The 11,993-nt window shown below is 38.8% G+C and overlaps 1 pseudogene; it reads left to right on the top strand.

Moving 5' to 3' along the window:
• Positions 1 to 9,633: 9,633 nt before the first annotated feature.
• LOC117717633 (MAP/microtubule affinity-regulating kinase 4 pseudogene) lies at positions 9,634 to 10,840 on the top strand (annotated as a pseudogene).
• The last annotated feature ends 1,153 nt before the right edge of the window (positions 10,841 to 11,993 follow it).

Below are 11,993 nucleotides of genomic sequence, written 5' to 3'. Positions count from 1 at the left end.
CCCAACTGACTTATATGAATATTATGGAATAAATCTGGAATGTAGACTATAGTAATGAGTTCATCCAAACAACATCAATATTTCATTTACTAATAGTGATGTATAGTGTGAGACAGGCCATAATGTGTTTGCAGAAGCACTCAGGGAGCAAAATCAGACACGTAGGCACTTTTTTAAAAAAATAGAACAGGATGCACTAATTATGTTCACAGATTGTAGATCATCTCTGCATGAGACTATAAATCTATGTGGAAAACTTGAACACTGGGTTTTGATGGGATGATTTTTTTGGAGTTAATAGAATTATGGAATACAGAGTTGTACACATAATCTTGGGGAGCTAGAATCTACTTCATTTATCAGAAAAGAAAATGTATTTCTTCTCTATTCTTCATAGTATGTTATAGATGCTATTTTAAAAATGGCATTATATGGAATCATATAAATATTTTTAATCAAAATGGTTTGAGAAGGTAAGGAAACTGGCTTTAATTAACATACTCCTGTTGATGCATTGTTCCACATAACAAAGTTAGATGTGTTTTATAGCTTTTTAAATATCACAATCTCTGTTATGAAAACTGAAGCTAGAGACTGTGTTAGGTTACAGATAATATTGTATTATTGAATATTTTAGATATGGAATTTTTACTGTGTCCATCAACCTAACAGAGAAAGAATTAGGTTTTAGAACTCTGACTCTCTATACCATTATCTTATCTCTCTACAATACAACACATTTGAAAGTAAAGATTAAGTGTGAATGACCCAATCTTAAGCATTTTATTATTTTTACTATCTTAAGAAAAAGAAGAAAACCAGGCCATAAGGTACTTGTGATCCTATCTGTAAAAAAGATTAGGTCTCCTTACTCCTCCTGAAAGAGGATACTTCTAGTCCTCACACAAAGTTGTGAAGTCTAATAATGTAACCAGCACATGTCAATACTTTGGAAAACTTACTTTCCCAATCTCTGATTACATATTCCTTGCATATCTTAGTCCCATGTGCTGAGTAACTATTGTATTGGAAGGATATATGTGACTTAAACATTTTCATCTTTGCAGACATTTCTTTTGGACAGTATGTATCAGGTAAATGTACTGAGGGTTATTATCACTTGATTATGGACACTTTCTGAGACTAGTTATATATCCATTTATGACTCTTCACAATGTTGCATGTCCTTTAGTTTTCCAAAGCAACAAGAGAATCATTCATACATGGAGATGGAAGAATGTCACATTGTATCATAGACAGAAGTTCGGGAGATCTGTAGAACATCACAACCTTTTATTTTCTTATTTTTAATAATTTTTCCTTTTAATCTTTGTTTTACTACAAATGATCATGTACAATTTGATATTATAGACAATAAAATATGTTGCATATCCTTTAAAAAGAACACTTTTTACATTTTTTTCTAGTTTTAAGACTTCATACATTTCTGGGTTACAGTTCAATGGTAGTATACTTGCTTACCAAGTATGAGACCGTAATTCAAACTACATCATTGCTAATAAGTAACTGAATAAATAAATAAAACTTTTAAAATTCACAATTTTAAGTGATCAATGTATCTGCTGTTATGAGTAAGCTCTCATGCCATTTAGTACTAAATTTATGAAGAATTTCACTGTCTAATGCAACAGCATATGTATTTATTTTGAATTTCAAAGGTTTGTCTTCTATAAATTAATGTTGAAGTGCACCTGCAATGAAAATATCCATATGCACATTATTCATTAGAATTTTTTTAGAAATTACATGATGCCAAAAAATTGAGATTGTGCTTACACAGAACAGTCGTTATTAAATGAATATGCTCAGAATGCTGCTGATGATGATTATAACTTATTAAAAATGCATTACTCTCTCTCTCTCTGTATGTGTGTGGGGTGTGTGTGTGTGTAAAAATGTATCCATTTCTGGGATATAGGACAACTTGATGCCTGCTGAGTCAGCTTACAAAAAATTACCTCTAAGTTCTGAGTAGAGATGTTTCCTAAAGTTTGATGTATGTATATAATTTTGTGCCAAAAGAGTAGAAAACCTCTTCTTGAAATACGAAACAGTGGATACCAAGTCTAAATCAAGTGGTTTTAGATGTGAGTCTGACACGTTATGTCTTACAAACTCAGGAAGTTCTGAAGCACTGGGGAAACCCAGATGTAACCATAAAGGTGTTCTTATAGGCCAAAGCAAATTACACTTATTTTCAAATAAATTAAGTAAATATCTAAATCAAGCTGATTAAAATAAGAACACAAAAGAAAAAAGCTAAAACTGTAAATGCAAGTATAAATAATATTACATTTTTTCAGAAAGATAACTAAGACGTAAGGAAAATTGAAAGAATTATAAAAATTGCTACTTGATTCACACAGGAATACTAATTCTTTCAGTTAAGGATCATGTATCAAATATATATTTAACATTTGAATCTTTGAAAAGTAAAATCTATTTGTACCAGTGAGGTACAAGATAGTCCTAATACCCAGTCCATCCTTTTGTTGACTAACCAGCACCTCTGTCATCTATCCTAATTAAAACACTTAGTTCTGAACCTGGCTTTTTCCTTGGCTTTAGGATGAATGTCAGCTGATGACCATACACTCAGATCTTTTCTCTCAAAGTAAATAGCTATAAGTTTTCAACCCCATCAGAAATCCAGAATGACTGGTACAAATAGGCATAATTATGCTCTAATTGTATTTTGAGAGAAAAGTTTCCTTTTAACAGGAAGGGTGATGTGTAGGAGGAGCTAAGGTGGGAGGAGTACTGAGAGGAAGAAAAGGAGTAAGAAGAGGAGAAGAAGAAGGAGAGGAGAAGCTAGGTGATGAAAGAGAGATAGAGGGGGGAAACAGGGAAGCAGATGTTTATGTATCTCCACCAGTCAAAGATAGTTGATATATCTAGGTTGGGTAGTGGGTTACACCTCTGATTGAACAATACCAAACTTATAAAGCCTATGATTAACATTTCTTAAAAAAATGTATAAATGCAAAAAGGAAAAGGGGGCATGGGATAGGGGTTTTCTAAGGGGGGGGGAATGGGGAAACGGGATGGTATCTGAAGTGTAAATGAAAGATCTAATAAAAAAAAAAAAAAAAAAAAAAAGAAAAGTAAAATCTTCCTCAAAATAATTGTGAAGATTCCAATAGTTAAATATTTAATTTTTTCTGTACCATTTTTGGAACATGTTATTTTTCAAAGGTGTATGTTATATCTCCACCAGTCAAAGATAGTTGATATATCTAGGTTGGGTAGTGGGTTACACCTCTGATTGAGCATTACCAAACTTACAAAGCCTTTGATTAACATTTTCAAAAAATGTATAAGTCAAAAAGGAAAAGGGGCCATGGGATAGGGGTTTTCTAAGGGGGGGATGAGGAAAGGGGATGGTATCTGAAGTGTAAATAAAATATCCAATAAAAATGAAAAAAAAAAAAAGATAAAAAAACCAAAGGTGTATGTTAGCACCTTTGTAATAAATCCATAATTCAACTAGTATGATTCTATATTTTCATCCTCAATTTTGTCTCACTCATCTATGACTGAGTTTGCGCCAGTATTAAACTATCTTGGCAGTGGTTCTGTAGTATAATTTAAAATCAGAAATTGCAAAACTTATCAAAGTATTGTTTTCATTCAATATTGCTTTGACTTCTCCTAGTATTTTATGATTCCGTATTTTTTTTATTTTTTTTTTCATGCCTGTGCAGAATATGATGCCAGTTGCATTGGGATTTTTCAAAATTGAATCCATAGCTGTCTTTACAAAGAATGTTCATTTTCATAATATCATTTATTACAACTAGCAAAGGATGTCTGTAGATCTTTTGATATCTTCTTCAGTTTCCATTTTTTGGTGTCTTAAACTGCTGTAGACTTCTCTAAGAGATTTTTTAAAGAAGAAACAACATCTAAAAGAAAATAACTGTTCATCTAATATAAAAATTATCAGCCCTAAAAACATTCACACAAGTAACATTTTCCAGACTGAGCAAGTTATAATAATGTATTAATTAATTAATGAAATAAACAGCAAGGAATTTTTAAAAGAGCAAGGTGAGTTTCAAGGGAGACAGGGAAAGGTAGAATTGGTATAATTATATTTCTAATCCAAATAAGAAAGCAAATAATGTAAATATTTTAATATAGAGATCTTCCATTTCTTTGGTTATGTTATTCCAAGTGGCAGAAAAATAAACCTATATCTTTTACCTTTTATGATGCACAGTTCTCAACTGCAAGTGGATCAAATACCTCAACAAAGGAACTGATAACTTAAAATTGCTATTGGAAATATTAGGGGCATCATTCAAGTTATAGGCTCTAGTAAGCACATTCACAACAAAGCTGCTAGATTAGGATATAAGACCTACAATCAACAAATAGTAACTTTATAAAGTAAAAACTTCTGAAAGGCAATATATAAATATAAAAAGTAGAGAGACCACAGCATGGGAGACAACCTTTGACTATGCTACAACAGATGAAGCATTAGTGTCTAGACTATAAGCAGAGAACTCAAAAGTTAAGCATTAAAAAATTAACAACTCTGTTTTATAAAAAATGGACTATTAGGGCTGGAGAAACAGTTCAATAGTTAATAGTGCCTACTGTTTGTTCAGAGGACATAAAAGGACTTTGTTCATCACACCCCAACATCTCTTGTAACTCTAAATCTAGGAGATCCAATAACCTCTTTTGGCCTCCCAATGCACCCAAACACATGTGACCTACACAGGCACATACACATAAATACAAATTAAAGTGAATCATAACATTTAGACTCTGGAAGATATTGATTGTCCCTGTATTTACACTCTTTGGTTGCTTGTAGCTCGTCATCTAGAAGTGGAGCCTTGTAGAATTTCACATGTCCATATCTGTGTAATGACCTCTGTTGTCCTTATATAAGTCTTAGACAACCAGATTATTAAGATTACGTTGATAGAGACAGCATCTTTGTCCTGTCTAGAACATGCAATTTCCCATTACACATCCTTGTCCTTTGACTTTTACAAACTTTCTGCCCTTTTTTCTCACACAGTGTTACATTAAGCTTAGCCATAATGGTTGCATTTTACATGTAGCAATTAGAGATAGCCACTCTTGTTACTTGTTCTCTACATTTTGAATAGATTTAAATCTCGGTAGTAGTTTTTCTTTAAAAAAGAAGTACTTCTGATAAGAGGTGGGAACTATATTTATCTGTAGGTATGAGAATAAATGATAATAATACAGTTAGGAAATATATTGGTCTAGGAAAATAGTGATAGTAGATTCTACCCTAGAGTCTAAGATCTTGCCAGTAAAGGCTAGTTGGCTAGATTTAGAGTATCATTTACAATTTCTCTGTTATGAAGCTTGCTAGCTTTATTTCCATTTAACTCTCTTTTAATATTTGATTTAATCTCTGTTGGCCAAACTTAGACACATGTGTATACAAGCAACAGTGAATATACTCACTTCTCTATATCTATGTCTCTCTCTCTCTCTGTGTGTGTGTGTGTGTGTGAGAGAGAGAGAGAGAGACAGAGAGAGAGAGAGAGAGAGAGAGAGAGAGAGAGAGAGAGAGAGAGAGAAACAGTAATAGTTACAATAGAACATGATATGAGTTTGAGAGAGAGTGGAGAATACACAGGAGTGGTTATAGTGGAAAGGACAGCTGGAAATGATACAATTATCCTACTCATTAATAAAATTCCCAGACAATACATAAATTTTAAGTTAAAAACTTGTTGAATCTGAGCTTTTGTGCTAATATCTACTTATCAGTGAGTACATGCCATGTGTGTTCTCTTGTGTCTGAGTTACCTCACTCAGGATATTTTTTAGTTCCATCTATTTGGCTGCAAATTTCACAAAGTCAATTGTTTTTAATAGCTGAATAGTACTCCATTGTGTAAATGTACCACATTTTCTGTAACCATTCTGATAAGGGACATCTGGTTTGTTTCCAGCTTCTGGTGATTATAGCTGAGGCTGCTATAAACACAGTGGAACCTGTGTCTTTGTTATATGTTGGACCATCTTTTGGGTATATACCCAGCAGTGGTATAGCTGGTCTTCAGGTAGAACTATTTCCAACTTCTTGAGGAACTGCCAGATTGATTTTCAAAGTGGTTTTACCAGCTTGTTACAACACACAAACCACACAGAACATAAGAAGAAGAAAGACCAAAGTGTGGATGCTTCAATTCTACATAGAAGGGGAAATAAAATAATCACAGGAGGTAGCAGGAAGGAAGGACCTGGGAGGGAGAAAAGAGAGAGACAGAAAATGGGGGGCAGGAACAGGTATTGAAAAGGACAAGAGAGAAGTACAGAGGGTCAGGAAATTGAATAGAAATATGTGGCAGTGAGAGATGAGGAACTGGGGTATGCTGGCTGGTTTTGTGTCAACTTGACACAAGCTGGATTTAACAGAGAAAAAGAGCTTCAGTTGAAAAAATGCTTTCATGAAATCCGTCTGTAGATATTTTCTCAATTAGTGATCAAGTAGGGGAGAGCCCATTGGGGGTAATGCCATCTCTGGGCTGGTACTCCTTGGTTCTATAAGAAAGCAAACTGAACAAGCCAGGGGAAGCAAGCCAGTAAGTAACAACTTTTCATGGCCTCTTCATCAGCTCCTGCTTCCTGCCCTGTGTGAGTTCTAGTCCTGACTTCCTTTATTGATGAACATCAATGTGAACATGTAAGCTGATAAACCCTTTTCTCCCAAACTTGCTTTTTGGTCATGATGTTTATGCAGGGATAGAAACACTGATTAAGAAAAATTGGTACCAGCATAGTGGGGTATTCCTGTGACAACCTGACCATGTTTTGGGGAGGACTGTGGAAGGACTTTGGAACTTTGAGCTAGAAGAGCCATTGGGATGTTAAGAGCTCTGTGGGATGTTCTGTAGGAGCTTGGAAGATAATGTTGAGAACAGTGCAGAGGATGGAGGCCTCGATTGTGAAATATCAGAGGGAAGATTAAAGACTCTTATCAGTGCCATTGCTGTTTTGATTGTGAAGAAGTCTGTGGTTTTGGTTAGGTGGGGCTGAAGAGTCAGCTGTGATTAACAAGACACCAGAACTATTAAAGTGAAAACTTTGCATTACTGGGACTATTGATGCTGATTAGCTGGAGCTAAGAAATTAGTGGTGACTAAGAAAAGACCATCATCATTGAGATGAAATCGTCTGGGAAGTATTTTCTGAGAGCACAGAGGCTATGTTCCAGAGATACGTTGTGCTGTGACTGGACTTGGTAATGTGTAAGAATCACCCAGGTGGTACAGGTTTTGAAGGCATGAAGGGGTCATGAAGAGCAGTTGAGGCTTGGCACTGAGTGAAGCCATGGAAGGCCATTGGTGAAGATGCAGCCTCAGTTGCAATTGATGGCCCAGGACTGAAAGGGTCACACAAAGGAGTTGAGGATTGGCCACATTTAGAGAGCCTATGAGAGGCTATTGGTGATGCCTAGTTAACAGTAGAAGACAGCAGTGTTTTGGAGATGCCAGTACCATAAGATGATCACCAAGAAAAGCACCAGCAGTGGAGTACAGGCAGCTGAAGTCTAGAAGACAAGGTGTGTGCTAGAAAGGGCAGGTCTGGAGAAGTGACCCAAGCACTTGAAGGAACCCAGAAGATCATGAGTTTATAGCAAATATTGGAGTTTGATTTGCTTTTGATTACAACTGTGCCCTGATATTTTTCCCTCTTGAATGAACAAGTATTTTAGTGGAGCCCACATTTAAGAGACTTTTAACTGTTAAAAGACTTTGAATTTTAAGAGATTGGATATTTAAAGGGATTAAAATTTTAATATGTAAGAATTTGCAAAGACTGGGAATTTTAAAGTTATTTGGATCTTGGGGATGAATAAGAAAGTAAGGGTTGAGGCTTAATAGTGATGTGTTTGTACTGGCTGGTTTTCTATCAACTTGACACAAGCTGGAGTTATCACAGAGAAAGGAGCTTCAGTTGAGGAAATGCCTCTATGAGATCCAGCTGTAAGGTATTTTCTCAATTAGTAATCAAGGGTGAATGGGCCCATTGTGGATGGTACCATCCCTTGGTTGGTAGTCATGGATTCTATAAGAAAGCAAACTGAGCCAGCCAGGGGAAGCAAGCCAGTAACATCTCTCTGTGGCCTCTGCATCAGCTCCTGCTTCCTGTCCTTCATGTGTTCCAGTCCTGACTTCATTTATTGTTGAACAGCAATGTGAATGTGTAAGTTGAATAAACCCTTTCCTCCTCAACTTGCTTCTTAGTCATGATGTTTGTCTAGAAATAGAAACCCTGACTAAGACATGTGGGTAACCACTGAAAAGTCCCAGATGCTAAGGAAGCAAGAGGCTCCCAGATACCAATGGGGAATGACTTTAGCAGAAATATGTAACAAAGGGGAGACAGAGCCTGTAGAGACCACCTCCAGTAGACAGGCACAGCCCCCAGTTGAGGGATGGGGCCATCCACCCATCTCAAAATTGTTAACCCAGAAATGTGCCTGTCCAAAGGAAGGAAAGGAACAAAAACTGGAACAGAAACTGAAGGAAAGGCCATCCAGAGATTGCCCCACCCAGGGATCCATCCCATCTGCAGACACAAAACTCAAACACTACCACCTCTGGTGGCAAGAAGCACTCACTGACAAAAGCCTAATATGGCTTTTCCCTGAGCACCTGGCCAATACAGATGCAGATACTCACAGCCAATCATCATACTGAACCCAGGGAATCCAATAAAAGAGCTAGGAAAAGGACTGAAGGAGCTAGAGGGTTGCAACTCCATAGTAAGAACTGTATCAACTATCTGGACCACACAGAACTCCCAGAGACAAAACCACCAAACCAAAGAGCATACATTGAGGGAACCATGGCTCCAGGTACATATATAGCAGAGGATGGCCTTATCTGATATCAAAGGGATGGGAGGCCCTTGGTCCAGGGGAGGTTTGATGCCTCAGCATAGGGGGATGCTTGAGTGGTGAGGCAGGAGTGGGTGAGTTGGTGGAGTTGCACCCACATAGAGGCAAAAGGGAGGGAAGAGAGAGGGGATGGGATGGGGGTTGTGGAGAGGTAACCGAGAAGGGGGGGGGATATCATTTGAAATGTAAACAAATGATTAATAATAATAATAAATTATTGATTATATTTAAGACCTGATCTAGAGGAAGGAAAATTTCTTTCTGGACATATGAGTATCTCAGTCAGGATCTCCTAGTAGCTCTGGTTCCCTGCATAAGACTTATACAAGATTAAAATAGCCTAAGTCTTTGCATAGATGGAACAACTTCATTCCATGTCCCACCACAAACCTGTGAGCTATTAGCAATGGTTAGCTGTGGGAGAAGGAAGAATCATTCGTTTTTGTGGCTCTGTCAGCTTGTAGAGTTTGCATGCTCCAGGGGATGGCCCTACACTCATACACATATGGGCAGAACAAACATGACATAGGGAAATTTGAAAACAAAACATGCCCCCTCCCTGGCCCTCACCAGTGCACCCTCCCTCCTGCCCACCGCCCTGCTGTCGCCTCAGGTTATCCTTGCACAGGGGCCACTAGGACCCTTGGTGTCTTCTCCCCTCCCCCATCTTGCCCTCTAGCTCTCATTCAGCAAGGACTCGGGTGTCCATGCGTCCATGGCACCCAGCTTTTGAGCTTGCGTCCTCAGGTCAGCTTGGGGGGGTGGGGAAAAGGGGACCCCAGAATCTTTACCGCCACTACCTGGCCGCCCCTGTTCCTTTCTTTCCTGGGACTCCAGAGAAGATATCTTTGAGAACCGCACTGGCCCCAGGCAATGATCAGAACTCAGACAAACATGGAACCTTGGGCAGTGGACTATCTTTGGACACAGGGCTGTCCTTGAGTGTCCATTGTGGGAACTCTATTGCTTCCTTCCCTGAGGGAAAAAAAAACCCATGTGGGCAATTACAGGCTGCTATGGACCATGGGGAAGGGCAACTTCTTTGACAAAGTACAAGCTGGCTTGTCTATCCTCACTGGCCGGGAGGTAGCTATCAAGATCATTGATAAAACCCAGCTGAACCCCAGCAGCTTGCAGAAGCTGTTCAGAGAAATCTGAATTATGAAGGACTCAATCACCCCAACATCATGAAACTTTCTGAGGTGACAGAGATGGAGAAGATGCTATAACTTGGGATGGAATATGCTAGCTCAGGAGACGTGTTTGACTACCTCATGCCTCACAGCCGCATGAAGGAGAAGGAGACTCAAGTCAAGTTTCGGCAGATTCTGTCAACTGTGCACTACTGTCACCAGAAGAACATTGTACACAGGGATCTGAAGGCTGAGAACCTGTTGCTGGATGCTGAGGCCAACATCAAAATAGTTGACTTTGGCTTCAGAAATGTGTTAACATCGGGATCCAAGCTAGACACCTGCGGGAGTCCCAGTATGCTGCTCCAGAACCTTTCAAGGGCTAGAAGTATGATGGGTCAGAGGTGGACATCTGGAGCCTGCGTGTCATCTTGTTCACGCTGGTCAGTGGCTCCCTGCCCTTCGGTGGGAACAACATCAAGGAGCTGCAGGAGGGAGTCCTCAGAGGACGACAGACTTAGAGAGCATTCTGCGGAAATTTCTGGTGCTGGACCAGGCAACACGCTGTACTCTAGAGCAAATCATGAAAGACAAGTGGATCAACACTGGCTATGAGGGTGAGGAACTGAAGCCATACATGCAGCCCGAGGAGGACTTCGGGAACACCAAGAGAATTGCTAAGGGTCAAGAAAGCAGGTGCTTCAGGCTCAGGGGTGCAGTGCCACAGAGCCAAGGCTGGTGGCCATTGCCTCTGTTCTCATTGGTCAGTGTCTTGCTATAGCTCACCACTGAGCTAAACAGAGTAGTTGAGAAAGGTCTATCCTTGCACCATATTTGAGCTGTGCGACCCTGAGCGAGTGTTTTCCCTCTCTGTGCGTCGTGTTCTATATCTAGGAAATAGCAATATTCACACAGGCCAGCTCAGAGCTGGACAAATTAGGGGAAGAAGCTGATCTACATAGGTATTTATGCCTAGAATCCCTCCAGTGATGTGCTGGGGACATGGTTCAGTAGTAGAGCCCCTATGTAGAATCCTACAATCAGGGGCTAGGGAGTGGCTCAGAAGTAGAGCCCCTACTCAGAATCCCCAAGTGAGAGACTGAGGGCGTGGCTCAGTGGTAGAGCCCCTCCCCAGAATCTGTCAGTGAGGGGTAGGTGGGGGGTCAGTAGTAGAGGCCCTGCCTAGAATCACCCAGTGAGGGGCTGGGGAGTGGCTCAGTAGTAGAGCCTCTGCCTACCTGTCTGCTATGTAAATACTCATTCCTGACACAATGGGGCTTTTACTTTGAAGGCTAAAAAACAAATCACTGGGGCTAGAAAAAAAAAGGGCTCAGCCATTAAGAGTCATGGCTGCTCTTCCAGAGGACCCAGGTTTGATTCCCAGCAACCATATGGTAGCTCACAACCATCTGTAACTCCAGTCCCAGGAATGTAGATGGTGCACACAGCAGCCATATGCATTCAATAAATAAATAACTCATTACAATTGAAGAAAAATTAAGAAGAGAATCAAAAGAGATGTGTCAAAGTAATAGAGGAAAGAGTTAACTAAATGAGCCTTGAGTATGCAGCCAAGAAGAAATAATTCAAACAGTATGAAAATGGTGTAAGCGAAAGATTAAGCTAGATATTATGGGCCCTTTCATCTGTAAATTATTAACTCGCATAAAGAATTATAAAGAGGAGATGATTCCTTCATGAAGAATTCCAAATAGTTATGTGGATCTTTCATGTCATGTGCGTGTGTAGAACTCTAATTTTTGGGGTGTGACATGGGCAAAATTCCGTGAAGCTGGGGGAGTAAGGAGAGAAGATGTTGGCTTTAAGATGAAAGAATAGTGAGGATGCTTCATATATATATATATATATATATATATATATATATATTCATATATATATATATATATATATATATATATATTTAAATTGTATTA

The sequence above is a fragment of the Arvicanthis niloticus genome, chromosome 12 (genome assembly GCF_011762505.2).
Source record: "Arvicanthis niloticus isolate mArvNil1 chromosome 12, mArvNil1.pat.X, whole genome shotgun sequence".
Lineage (NCBI taxonomy): Eukaryota > Metazoa > Chordata > Mammalia > Rodentia > Muridae > Arvicanthis > Arvicanthis niloticus.
Note: the sequence above shows the minus strand (reverse complement) of the source record. Positions and strands in the feature narration are given on the sequence as shown.